This window comes from Ursus americanus, chromosome 3 (assembly GCF_024610735.1).
Source record: "Ursus americanus isolate L20-20 chromosome 3, mUrsAme1.1.p, whole genome shotgun sequence".
Lineage (NCBI taxonomy): Eukaryota > Metazoa > Chordata > Mammalia > Carnivora > Ursidae > Ursus > Ursus americanus.
In genome coordinates, this window is record NC_142129.1 from 85,605,695 (window position 1) to 85,615,292 (window position 9,598).

The following is a 9,598-nucleotide window of genomic DNA, read 5'->3' on the forward strand; positions in this document are numbered from 1 at the left end:
CTTTTCTTGGGTGTTTTCTTTTAAGTAGGAAATTAGGAATAGATTGCGGTCCTGGGAGGAAATACTCTGATCTCACACTTCTTGCGGGCTGGCATGAAGTTGTGGAGGGCATGCTCCAGTCTTTGCACATTGGTTTACTCATTGTAAGATGAAAGCCTTTCCTCTTCTTCCTCTGTCACAGGTGCCATCAAAATTTTGACTGCTCCAAGCATCTTCCGGTCCAAACACATGCATGGTCCTCATGACAACACATTTTAGGAGTGGATTAACACAGAGATCCATATGGCCAGGTATTAGGGATGCCGTGCTCCAGGCTGAGTAGCGGTAAAAGGGAAAAACAGATGCATTTTCTGGCATCCTGGATCTCTTTCAATTTTCTCAACCGTAAAACAATTCACAAACTCAATAGAAAAAAGCATATTCTTATTTTTTAACTTTTTTTTTCTTAAGTTTTTATCTTAATTCTGGTAGAGTTAACATGCAGCGTTATATTAGTTTACAATAGAGTGATACAGCAATTCTGTACATTACTCAGTGCTCATCATGACAGGTGCACTCCTTCAGTCCCTCACCTCTTTCACCCATTCCTTCCCCTCTGCCCTTCCCTCTGGTTACCATCAGTTTGTTCTCTATAGTTGAGAGTGTTTCTTGGTTTTCTCTCTCTTTTTCCTTTCTTTGTTTGTTTTGTTTCTTAAACTCCACATATGAGTGAAATCATATGGTATTTGTCTGACTTAATTTGCTTAGCATTATACTCTCTAGCTCCATCTATGTTGTTGCAAATGGCAAGACTTCATTCTTTTCTGTGGCTGAGTAGTACCCCATTGTATATATACACTACATGTTTATCCATTCATCTATCAGCGTGCACTTGGGCTGCTTCCATAGATTGGCTGTTGTAAATAATGCTGCAATAAACATAGGAGGACACGTATATCCCTTTGATTTAGTGTTCTTGTATTCTTTGGGTAAATATCCAACAGTGTGATTACTAGATCATAGGGTAGTTCATTTTTTAATTTTTTCAAGAACCTTCATACTGTCTTCCACAGTGGCTGTGCTAGTTTGCATTCCCCCCAACAGTACACAAGGGTTCCTTTTTCCCCAACTCCTCACCAACACTCATTGTTTTTGTGTTATTTATTTCAGCCATTCTGACAGGTGTAAGGTGATACTTCATTGTGGTTTTGATTTGCATTTCCCTGATGTTAAGTGATGTTGAGCATCTTTTCATCTCTCTGTTGACCATCTGTATGTCTTCTTTGAGAAATGCCTACTCATGTCTTCTGCCCATTTTTAATTGGATAGTTTTCTGGGTGTTGTATAAGTTCTTTATATATTTTGGATACTATCCCTTTATTGGATATGTCATTTGCAAATACCTTCTCCCATTCAGTAGGTTGCCTTTTATTTTTGTTGATTGTTTCTTTCACTCTGCAGAAGCTTTTTATTTTGATGCTATCCTAATAGTTTATTTTTGCTTTTATTTTTCTTGTCTCAGGAAACATATCTAGAAAAATGTTGCTATGGCCAATGTCTGAGAAATTACTGCCTGTGCTCTCTTAGGGGATTTTTATAGTTTCAGGTCTCACATTTAGGTCTTTAATCCATTTTGAATTTATTTTTTTTGTGTGGTGTAGGACAGTGGTCCAGTTTCATAATTTTGCAGGTAGCTGTTCAGTTTTTCGAACACCATTTGCTGAAGAGACTGTCTTTTTCCCATTGGATATTCCTTCCTGCTTTCTTGAAGATTAATTGACCATATAACTGTGGGTTTGTTTCTAGATTTTCTGTTCTGTTCTATTGATCTACGTGTCTATTTTTTTGTATCAGTACTATACTGTTTTGATTACTGCAACTTTGTAATATAACTTGAGGTCTGCAGTCATGATGACTCCAGCTTTGCTTTTCTTTTTCAAGATTGCTTTGGCTATTTGGGGTCTTTTGTGGTTCCATACAAATTTTAGGACTGATTGTTCTTCTGTGAAAAATGCTGTTGGTATTTTGATAGAGATTGCATTAGATGTGTGAATTGCATTGGGTTATATAGACATTTTAACAATATTTGTTCTTCCAATCCATGAACATGGAATGTCTTTCCATTTCTTTGTGTCATCTTCAGTTTCTTTCATCAGTGTTTTACAGTTTTCAGAGTACAGGTCTTTCACTTCTTTGGTTAAATTTATTCCTAGGTACTTTATTATTTTTGGTGTAGTTGTAAATGGAATTTAATTTCTCTTTCTGCTGTTTCACTGTTAGTATATAGAAATGCAACAGATTTCTGTACATTGATTTTTATATCCCGTGATCTTACTGAATTCATTTGTCAGTTCTGTTAGTTTTTTGGTGGAGTCTTTACTGTTTTCTATATATAATATCATGTCATCTGCAAATAGGGAAAGCTTTACTTCTTCCTTACCAATTTGGATGTCTTTTATACCTTTTTCTTGTCTGATTGCTGTGGCATGGACTTCTAGTACTATGTTGAATAAGGGTGGTGAGAGTGGACATCCTTGTCTTGTTCTTGACCTTAGGGGAAAAGCTCTCCGGTTTTCCACATTGAGGACAATGTTTGCTGTGAGTTTTTCACATAAGGCCTTTATTATGTTGAGGTATGTTCCCTCTAGGCCTCCTTTGCAGAGGGTTTTTATCATGAATGGTTGTTGTACTTTGCTAAATGCTTTTTCTGCATCTATTTAAATAAGCATATGGTTTCTGTCCTTTCACTTACTGACGTGACATATAACATTGATTTGTGAATATTGAACCACCCTTGCATCCTGGGAATAATCTCACTTACTCGTGGTGAATGATTTTGTTAATATATTGTTGGATTCGATTTATTAGTATTTTGTTGAGGATTTTTTCATCTATGTTCATCAGAGATCTCGGTCTGAAGTTCTCTTTTTTAGTGGTGTCTTTATCTGGTTTTGGTACCAGGGTGATGTTGTCCTTATAGGATGAATTCAGCGGTTTTCCTTCCTTTTCTATTTTATGAGATAGTTTGAGAAGAATAGATAACTCTTCTTTACATATTTGGTAGAATTTGCCTGGGAAGCTGTCTGGTCGTGAACTTTTGTTTGTTGGGAGTTTTGTGTTACTGATTCAATTTCTTTGCTAGTAATCAGTCTGTTATAATTTTGTTTCTTCCCATTTCAGTTTTGGTAGTTTACATGTTTCTAGGAATTTATCCATTTCTTCTAGGTTGTCCAGTTTGTTGGCATATGTTTTTCATAATATTCTCTAAAAATTCTTTGCATTTCTGTGGTGTTGTTATTTCTCATCTCTCATTTGTGATTTTATTTATTCGAGTCCTTTCCCTTTTTCTCTTGATGAATCTGGCGGGAGGTTTATCACTTCTGTTGAGTTTTTTCAAAGACCCAGCTCCTGGTTTCATTAATCTGTTCTATTATTTTTTAAGTTTCTCTATCATTTATATCTGCTCTAATCTTTATTATTTCCTTCCTTCTGCTCATTTGGGTTTTGTTTGTTCTCTTTCCAGATCCTTTGGATATAAGATTACGTTGCTTATTTGAGATTTTTCTTGCTTCTTGAGGTAGGTGTGTATTGCTATAAACCTCCCTCTTAGAACCACTTTTGCTGCATCCCAAAGATTTTGGTCTCTTGTCTATTTTCATTGTCATTTGTTTACATGTAATTTTTTATTCTTTGATTCGTTGTTTAGTAGCATGTTATTTAACTTCTATGTATTTGTGGTCTTTCCAGATTTTTTCTTGTGGCTGATTTCTAGTTTCATAGCACTGTGGTCAGAAAAGATGCATAGTATGACTTTGATTGAAAAAGTATATTCTTAAAAAAAAAAAAGAAAACAACAACAAAACAATAAATACCAATTGCAGTTTCGAGGAATGGAAATGATAGATTTTTTCTTTTTCGCTTGACATAATTGTTATTCATTTTTAGAAGTGTGAACCCTTGCTTACCACATTTTATTGATGTTGATAGATTTATTTTCAGAGAGAGAGAGAGACTGAGAAACCTTCAGATAGTTAGCTATTTGTCTGCACAAGAGAGTTTATTGAGATACAGAATAAAAATTAGCAGGAAGCAAATATTATCCAAGTGCCAAAGCTTAATCCATGGCCAAACAACTTGGTTTGGCACTTAGAGGTAAAGGTTATCTCCTTTCTCCATATGCTGAAAGCTGATCTATTTCTCCATTTTCTTGGCATCATTTTCCCAAAGCACATACACTGCTTCACTGATGGTTGTAGATGGAATTCTGTCCTTCTACCCAGCTTCAACCCAAGAGATTATTAACCATTTTAAACTTATTCAAGAATAAAAAATTCAGCCAATGGAGAAATAACTTTATAGGTCTTTATTATGCTCTATTTATATTTATTAAGTCCTCACTTATCCTAGGAAAATGATGAAGTCTTACATTTTTGTATTTTAAAGTTTACAAAGCATGTTTCATCCATTACCGCCATGAACATCTTACTGTATAAGAGAAGACATTTTTATTTGATTTTATAGTTTAAGAAACCCAAGCTTCTGATATTTCTTGAGATCACTTGCTAGCACTCGATAGTCTTTATATCCTGACTCTTAAGCCAGGATTTCCTCCCAAAAATGGACTGACAAGATTTGCAAGTGTACTGCATTTTTTAAACAGGGAAATCAATTGTGTTCTAATTACTAAATATAGTTGACCCTTGGATAATATAGGGGTTAGGGGAGCTGACTTTCATGTAGTTGAAAATTCCTGTTTAACTTTGGACTCACCCAAAATTTAATACTAATAACCTACTGTTGACTAGAAGCCTTACTGATAAAATAGTCAATTAGCACATATTTTGTATGTTTTATGTATTATATATATTCTTAAAATAAAGTAAGCTAGAGAAAAAAAATGTTATTAAGGAAATCATAAGGGGGCACCTGGGTAGCTCAGTTGGTTAAGCGTCTGACTCTTGATGTCACCTCAGTTCATAATCTCAGGGTTGTGAGATCAAGCCCTGTGTCAGGCTCTGTGCTGGGTGTGGAGTCTGTTTGAGATTCTTTCTCTCCCTCTCCCTTTGCTGCTTCCCCCACCTCTCTCTCTCTCTCCCTCTCAAAAAATCATAAGAGAAAATACATTAAAAGTACTATATACTGTATTTATTGAAAAAAATCTGTAAGTGGGCCTGCATAGTTCAACCCTGTGTTGTTCAAGGGTCAGCTATACTTGATTTGAGCAGAAATTGAAATAAAAAGTATAAAATGAAAGTTAAAAAAATAAGCCACTAACATTTATTGAACACTTACTAATGTGCTAGGCACTGGAGAGGCCATGCATTATCTCATTTAATCCTGCCAACAGCCTTAAGAAGTGGGGTACTATAGTCCTATTATTACAGATTTAAAAAAGGGCTCATAGAGGTTTAGAAAAAAATCAAAGGTCACATGGTTAGTGAATATCAGAACTGTATTTGAACCCAAGTGTGTGTTAGATGCCAGAGCTAAGGACTTAACCACTCTTCCGACTGTCAAGGAGAGTCCATCAAGATGTTTTTTTCATGACACACAAAACAGACATAGATCATGTTTACTGAGTGTTTCCTCTGTGTAGACCTAGTGCCACATGTTTTACATGTAGTTTCTCATTTGCTTCTTAAAACAAACTTGTGAAGGAAGCATAGTTACTGCTCCCATTTTACAGAGTACAGGGGAGGCACAGAGAAGTGAAGTATCTTGCTCATAAATGGCAGTTTGGATCTGAATCCAAATAATAATCTGCCCAGAATCCGAGCACTTCCCATCTATCTAATGCTTCAACTCAGTCTTTTCTCATTCTGTTTTGGTCAAAAGCTGGGAAGATGTGTGATTGTTCAGAGAGCTCACGTTCTTGGGCACGTCAAGGGAGCAACTTTGTCTTCTTGGAAGCTGGTAATAAGCAAACTTTTGCTATAAGAAAATAGTTTAGTAGGAGCTTTCTATAAGGACTCAGCATGAAGAATCATCTGGAAATACCACATTTTTGTGCTTTCGCAGTAAATATGCTTCAAAGATTTTACTGTAAGGCAGGGGTTTGCACAAGTTAGAAGTGTGTTTACTCCCATGAGTCTGAAAAGAGAACAAGGTTAGGTTAAGTAGCTATTAATAACAGATGATAAGAAAAAATAATTTTGAGACTGTGGTTGTCAGTTTCTTAAATAGATTATTGGGGTAATACTTGCTCCTTGTTTATTTTGTATTAATTTCAGGCGCACACAGTTAGATTAATAGTCTTAATTACATACTGTCTACACTGGTCCTTGTGACTTGTTCATACAGACTATCAATTTAACCCTATTTTAAAGCAAATTGAGAACCTATTCTAGTGGATGCTCCCAGAGCTATAGCTCTGGCGTGTGGTTTATCTGTGGAATCTTTTCTCACACTTCACACACAAGACTAAGAGTGAAATGGCTTTGGAGGGTCCACCCTGAAGCCCAGAACATGGTGGCAAATGACCATGTCATTGATAAGAAGCTTCTCTCCTTTCCACCAGGAGTTAATAAGTAAGATTTCAGGGCAGAGTCAGCCACAGGCTTGGTGAGAACACAGTATTAATGACATTCTCTCCAAATTCTAAGGAGATAAAACAAACAAGTGATGATTTCTCAGGAAAATTGAGGCCATGTTTCTAGCGCCCTTAGAATCTCGTAAAGTACCGCTCCTCTGCCAATTAAAAAAGTTGCTCACACCATCAGTGCTTTTCCTTGGGAGGGCCAGTTGGGGTGAGGCCAGAAAACTGCTTCTGTTTGGAAACTTGGGGAACCTTATCTTGTCTGTAGCTTGTTTGGAACTCTCTCACCAGGAATTTACAGAAAAAACTTGAGGTTGCTTAGGAGAGAAATCTCTTCCCAAGCCATCCATCCAGCAAAAACTTTCATACTTGTCTCTTCCTCATCATGACTTCCTCTTTCTGTTGCTATGGAAAACGTATGTATTCCAACTTCCCTTCCCCCAAGGTGGATTTTAATTGTGAAACCAAAGCGGGGCTGGACATTTTGTATTTCTCGTAGTTGATGTCATTGTAAAGACTATTCCTCTGTCGAGGGCATTTGGGTTAGTTTTCTCTTTTGGTTTATTTGTCTTTAGTTTGGCAGAACATTGCAGTGACTAAGAGCGTGAACTCTGCAGTAATATTGACAGTTTCAAGTTCCAACTCCAACATTGACTAGGACATTTCAAAACAAATCTTTGGTAACTACCTCCTAAAGTTGTCGTAAGGATTAATTCGGATGTCCTTTGTAGCACATTTAGCACAGCTCTTGGCACATAGTAAGCATTCAGTAAATGTTAGTTGCTGACATTATGAAAAAATGCTATTATGATATCAGTATGAAATATATATAATTACTATTATATATCTTAATAAATTTAGACTTTTTTTTTTCTCCTGGCTTGATGCCCTGAAGTAGGATTTTGGGTCCAAGAGTGTATAGCTTACAATTTTTATACATGGTGCCTAATTACTATCTAAAAAGTTTACAGTTCTACTGTTACTGAATGGGAGTGGCCTTCTTACTAGCATGGGAGATTAGAAATCATCTCAGTTTTGGCTAATATGATGGTTAGATATGGTTTCTTTACCATTTTAACTTGCAATTTACTGACCTCTAAAAAGACTTAGCATCTGTAGCTTTTTGGCCATTTTCAGCTTTTCTTCTAGGTCTGAACAGGCTGTGTCTGTTCATAGCTTTTGTCTGTGGGATTTTACAAATATTGCTATTTTGAATAAATATTGCTAATTTATAAAAACTTGCCATGAATTAAGGATATTATATAAGTTGAAAATATTTCTCTCATTATTTGTATTCCTTTTCTTTTGTGACTTTTTGCTATACTGCCATTTCTATTTTTCATATAGACTGATATAACTTTATGTCTTCTGGGTATTCTGCTATTAGACACTTTTGAATGCTGTGTATGTGCTAGAATCATGTTTTTTTATTTTGTCCGTTTTTCATTTTGTTACATCAGTGGCTCTCAGTTTTCCGTGGGCATCAGAATTACTTGTGAAACTTTTTAAAACTAAGTTTTTTGGGGGGTTTGATCACAGAATTTCCTGAGGTGGGGCTTAGCCACAGGTCCATTAAAAAGGAGAGTCTCATTTTGAAAAATGAGTGCTGCTTTAAAGTAGGTTTTTAAACTGTCAAAACACTAGTGTAGCTGTTGAAGCTGGAATATCTGTGTCTCCTCAAACTGATGTGTTGAAGTCCTGACCCCCCAGTGTGTTGGTTTTAGGAGACTGGGCCTTGGGGAGGTGATTCTGTTAGGGTCGATTCTTCCTGAGAGGGATTAGTACCCTTATAAAAGAGACCTGAGAGAGTTCCTTCACCCCTTCCCCTATGTGGGGACACAGGGAGAAGATGGCTGTCTTTGCACAAGCAAGAGGGCTCTTGCCAGAATCTGACCATGGTTGCACCCTGATCTTGGCCTCCAGAGCTGTGAGAAAACAAATTTCTGTTGTTTATAGGCCACCCAGTCTGTACTATTCTGTTATAGCAGCCCAGATGGACTCAGACATGGGGTGACAGGCGCACGAGGGCTCATTATACTGTTCTCTTTACTTTTGAATATGTTTGAAGATTTTCATAAGTAGTAGCTTTAAAAGAAAAGGTTCTGATAGCATGCAAAGCCCATCAAAATTGCTGCACTAATCAGAGTTGGCTAAGTAGCAGAGATGTTGTGTGTTAAATCGACCTGGAAGGCCAACTAGGAAGGGGCATGGCCTTATCATGGTGGTGTTGAGCAATAGGGCAGGCTGCCCAAAGTGGGAGCAGAGCCAGAGCCCGAGTAGCCTGCCAGGACTGTGCTGTACCCTTGGACCCTGCACAACAGGCCTCTCCCCTCTCAGACTGCTTTATGGCTTCTCAGTTCTGTAGGACCCCATGGAGTGGCAGGAGCAGATATTTCTGCTTCTTCGGGAGGCAAGTAAAACATGGAAATCAGCCTACATGTCTCTCTGGGAGGACAGCAGCAGGTGGTGGTGCAGGGTCTTTGGTGATCAGTAAGTTGGAAGTGTTCCCATTTCCTATCATACCGACATATCCGCCGCCCCCTTCCCATTAAAAATACTTTGTCAATCACCATCTTAAATTCACCCTAAACCTTCCAGTTTTATCTCTCTCTTTTTTTACCCCCAGCACAATACTTTTTTCCTAGTCCTACAGAATTCTTTGCCTTGACTGTGATTTGCTTACTTCTGCCCCCACAATAAGCACAAAACAATCAACCTGGGATGCCTCACTCAGACTTTGCCAATCTCTAGTCCTCACCTCTCAAAATACTGCTCAAAGTGCAGCTCAGGGGAAGCCCAGGGCAAACTGGTCCTCATCTAAGGACAAAGGTAACCAGGGAATTAAAGAAAAGCATCAGCACAAAGGAGTCAAAGAAATAGAAAAGCCTACCCTTAGGGTAAATGGAGAGAAGGCTGGAAGGAGGAGAACTTTTAAGGTCTCATTAGAACCCAATGAGAGGGGCGCCTGGCTGGCTCAGTCAGTAGAGCATGTCAGTTCAAGCCCCATGCTGGGTGCAGAGATTACTTCAAAATAAAATCTTAAAAAAAACACAACAAAAACCCAAAGCTGTGGAGAGATTGAAG

At 37.5% G+C, this 9,598-nt stretch overlaps 1 long non-coding RNA gene across 9 annotated transcripts in view; it reads left to right on the top strand.

Moving 5' to 3' along the window:
• LOC148110420 (uncharacterized) overlaps positions 1-9,598 on the top strand; it is a 191,319-nt gene that overhangs the window by 91,450 nt on the left and 90,271 nt on the right. For 5 of the 9 annotated variants that reach the window (XR_015724046.1, XR_015724050.1, XR_015724049.1 and 2 more), the window contains one exon: positions 3,503-3,556. The exons of the other annotated variants lie outside the window; for them this stretch is intronic. This is a non-coding gene — a long non-coding RNA (uncharacterized LOC148110420). The remainder of the gene's footprint in view (positions 1-3,502; positions 3,557-9,598) is intronic. 9 annotated transcript variants of the gene reach the window in all.